This window comes from Mytilus trossulus, chromosome 11, assembly GCF_036588685.1.
Source record: "Mytilus trossulus isolate FHL-02 chromosome 11, PNRI_Mtr1.1.1.hap1, whole genome shotgun sequence".
NCBI classification, from domain to species: Eukaryota; Metazoa; Mollusca; class Bivalvia; order Mytilida; family Mytilidae; genus Mytilus; species Mytilus trossulus.
This window is the reverse complement of record NC_086383.1, coordinates 43,744,442-43,748,706: the sequence shown is the minus strand read 5'-3', so window position 1 is coordinate 43,748,706 and position 4,265 is coordinate 43,744,442. Positions and strand designations below refer to the sequence as shown.

At 31.8% G+C, this 4,265-nt stretch overlaps 1 long non-coding RNA gene across 1 annotated transcript; it reads right to left on the bottom strand.

Moving 5' to 3' along the window:
• Positions 1 to 202: 202 nt before the first annotated feature.
• LOC134690389 (uncharacterized) lies at positions 203 to 3,500 on the bottom strand. The gene is made up of 3 exons (XR_010101921.1): positions 3,141 to 3,500; positions 942 to 1,333; positions 203 to 476 (listed from the first exon to the last, which is right to left on the bottom strand). It is a non-coding gene; the product is annotated as an uncharacterized LOC134690389 (long non-coding RNA).
• Between the last annotated feature and the right edge of the window lie 765 nt (positions 3,501 to 4,265).

The window sequence follows — 4,265 nt, the reverse complement described above, 5'->3', positions numbered from 1 at the left end:
GTTCATTTTTCAGAGAGAAATGAAATACTTTCAGTGCCGTTTGTAATTTCAAGTTTTTTAAAGAACAAAAGGCTGTTTGCAATAAACAAATTAAATTCAATTCTAAACTTGAAAAATAAGTATTGCTTTGTTCGCATTGAAGTGTATCAAGTTAAGAATAAATAGTGATTCTTGAAAGAAAAAAGTATATTACAAGTACTGTTGACAGTATTAATTGTTAACTTGTTCCCGTCCTGAACATGTATGAAATATTTGCCACTGGACGTTTAAAAACCAACAATCAATCATGATTTTTGAAAATTATTTAAACTGTACATTAATATACTTACGGAAGGTTTTGTTCGTGGTGCATAAAGTGGTGCCATATTTTCTTTTGGCACATCCTGCTCTTGTGGGTGGGAGTGCGACTAATACATAAATTGATGTCACATTTTCTTTAGGCACACTGTGACCTGCTCTTGTGGGTGGGAGTGTTGCTATAAAACATAAAAAATAAAACTCAAACTCAAATGTTATGAAGAAAGATTTATACTTGCGAGAGGTGTTGGTGGTGTGTTACATATTGTTTTTCGTTCATTATTTTGTACATAAATTAGTTTGTTCATTTTTTTCCGGATGTATGTTTTACATTCATCATTTCGAAGCTATTTATAGCTGACTATGTGGTATGGGTTTTGCTTATTGTTGATGGTCGCAAGATCATTTGGTCTCTTGAAAGGGGTTATCTTATTGACAATCATACCACATCTTCAAAAACAGAAAGATGAACGGTAATAGACAATACTTAAAACATTCCTGTTGTTTACGGTAAGCGCATACCAACAGTACAAAAACACCTCAAAAGGTATTATAATCTTTCCTAGGTGTTGTTTTTTTTAAAAGAAAACTCTTACATGTAGACCTAATGTAAAAAAAAAAAAAGAAAATAGTCTTACATGTACCTGTGGAAAGTATGCTTTCAGGGACTCTTGTTGACCCCTCAGGTTGAACATATCTTCTTACTCATCCAGCCCCAAGTTTTACATCATTGTTCCATTTGATGCCGCTAAATCCAAAAAAAAAGAGTCCTCTAGCGAACTTTTTATATGTTAACACTTTCGCCCTCCCAAATTGTGTTCTGTATTCGGTCCGACGAGTGCAAGTAACAACTTGATTAAATTGAACATTTTCAGATGACATTATAGCACTTTTGTGCCAGAACAGACTCGTGGCTCCTTAACACCCGAGCACAACCCTCTGTCTAGCACTGTCCCTGACCATCAGCAGGTTGGTTTTCATCCGTAGTGAAAGGGAATCTCTGCCTAACATTATCATTGCATTATGATGATGTATTCTGAAAAACATTAAAGCACTGCTGTTAGAATTGACTTAAACAATTTTGGGAGTACTTATTTTTCATTTATTTTAGACATTCATACTTATAGATATCTCATGCTCTAAATTCAGCTAAAGCTAAATGTGTATTGATTGTCACATGTAGTATGATGTGGATTAGGTTATGTTATTGTATTTGTATACGTGGCCTGTGCTAGGTCAGGAATCTGATGTACAGAAGTTGTCGTTTGTTTATGTAATTTATACGTGTTTCTCGTTTCTCGCTTTTTAATATAGATTAGACCGTTGGTTTTCCCGTTTGAATGGTTTTACACTAGTAATTTTGGGGCCCTTTATAGCTTGTTCTTCGGTGTGAGCCAAAGCTCCTTGTTGAAGGCCGTACATTGACCTATAATGGTTTACTTTTATAAATTGTTATTTGGATGGAGAGTTGTTTCATTGGCACTCACACCACATCTTCCAATATCTATGTAGTTTATTATATTTTTATTTAGACTACTACAGAAAATGAGACCGCAGCCAATACAACACCATTGGATAGTGGCAACCGTCACCACTTTAACCGGTAGATTTTAAAAGTTTATATAATTTTTCTTGGAGTAATTTTGTTTCTTTTAATTGTCTTAATTTTTGTGCCCTTATTAAAAAAGTATTAATATCAATCAGACTACATTCCAGTTATGTTATCAAACGATGATTCTTTATATGTTGAAATCAACACCATAACTATAGTTAAACTATTTCTGTTCTTGTAGTACTTCTGGTGATAGCGTTATTTTGGGGAAGAAATGTTTGAGGAATAGTAGGGGGGTTATAATTGATCCTGGTATTCCTCTGGAGGAGATTCCTACTGCCCCTAAATATAAGTGCTACATGTAATAGGATTTTTTTTTTATTAATTCAAATTTTAATTTCAATACTACTGCTTTCAACACATTTTTTTTATTTTTTTTACAGTGATATTCTTTAAAAGTTCTACTAGGTGGATTTATTGTTTGGAGGAAAAGACGTTCCCAAAATATTTCAAACTGAGAAGATGAACTATATAATAAAGGCTGATAAAATTGAATAAGTATGTATAGCAATTTCAAGTCCTCATCTTTACCATGAGCAGTTTGCTAGTGGTTCTAAACCAAATACATAGATTTTCAATTAATACTGTAACAGCTATTCGCAACTTCATTCCCCCTGTAAGACAACTTTTTAACCCTCCTCCACATCGACCACTACACAAAGCAGCAGCTCAACCCATACCACTTGCAGTACACCAAGAAATCATCCTACCCTTGCCAGCACCACCACGTATTTTAAGATGAAGCACCAGACAGTCAATACCACCCAACAGACTTATTTTATAATTTATTTATGAAATTAATTTGTGAATTTTGTTTTCAAACAAAACTTGTTTATTATCTATCAGACTGTCTGTGAAATTAAGATATTAAGGTGGTACATAACACTACAGGGAGAGAACTCAGTAAAATCAGCTTACCGTTTTAATTATGATGTGTTTTAAGGGCATTGTAATAAGCTTCTCAATGATTGAAATTAGTGTTTGTCAAACTGCTATATAACCAGTGTAATTTTTATGATAAAATGGTTGGTTCAAATATTTTTAAATTTTTACATTTTTGTCAAATGTTTTAAATTAATACTTTGTTAAAATTTTATGAAAATTAAACGAGCCAAATTGATTTTAGTTAATTATAAAACTATGAATAATACCACTGTAAGACTAACTTTTATGAATCATATTGCTTTACTAAGTAACTTTATATAAAAAAAAATGTTTAAGTCTTTCTTACCTGTCCTTTAACATATTCAATCCTATCTGCAGCATGTCTCGGCTGTGTACACTACATGTATTAGCTGTATTGCACTGTTGCATCAGTTCTCCTAAAAATGTCTCGCTCATTCCCTTGAGACATCCTATCCTATTTTTTCTGCTTTCATGCATCAGACTATGATATAGTCCAGAAATGTTAAATTGTCTATTACTAAATGTATTGATGGGCTGATAGCTATACCAATCCTTCATTTCATCAAACAATTCGGGTTGTATTGAACACTGATAACATGGGAACAAATGAATTCCCACTTCTGGTATATGTTGAGATACAAAATTAGTAAATTCATTAAGAAAGTAAGTTGTTGAAGCACGTTTCATTATGAAGTTTTCATAAATATTAAAAACTCTAATAATTCAAGCCCTTATATACCGTCTACGATGCTCTCCGCCTTTCGAGTTATTGAGTGATCGATAGGGAGCGTAATATAACTACTGGATTATTCGGATTAAAATATCAAAGGATTTATTCTTCTCTCTTGGGTATGATAAGATTCATTAAATAAAGTTGGGTTGATAAATTTAATTCATTTAGACTTAACTAAGATATCATTTTTATGATTAATCTATATATCATGAATAAGCATCCATTGTAATGACAAAGGAGACATTAGCATTTATTTATTATATTATCTTAAGAAGTTTTTTGAGGGGGGCTTCTTTTTATTGTTGAAGGTTTAAACAAAGTTGAGTGATTTTTTTTATACATAAGAAAAACTTAACATCCAGTGTTTGACATGATTACAAATTATGGTTAAAATAATAATTTTCTTTTTTTCTTTTTTTTTCATTCTTTTTTATGAAAATAGTGAATAATAAAATTGAGAAAGGAAATGGGGAATGTGTCAAAGCGACAACAACCCGGCCATATCATGCATATTTTCAAGTCAGATTTTGAAATGATGCTACTTCAAAGGGTGTTGTTCATATCATACATGTACATATCTAGGAGTTTTGTATATGTTTACACAATTATGTTTTTTTCTGTTAACAAGTTAAACTCAAATTAGAAGTATTATTATGTTTATCTGTCTGATGTTCTTCCTTTAACACATAATCAGTTTTGAAACTTGATTGCAATAAA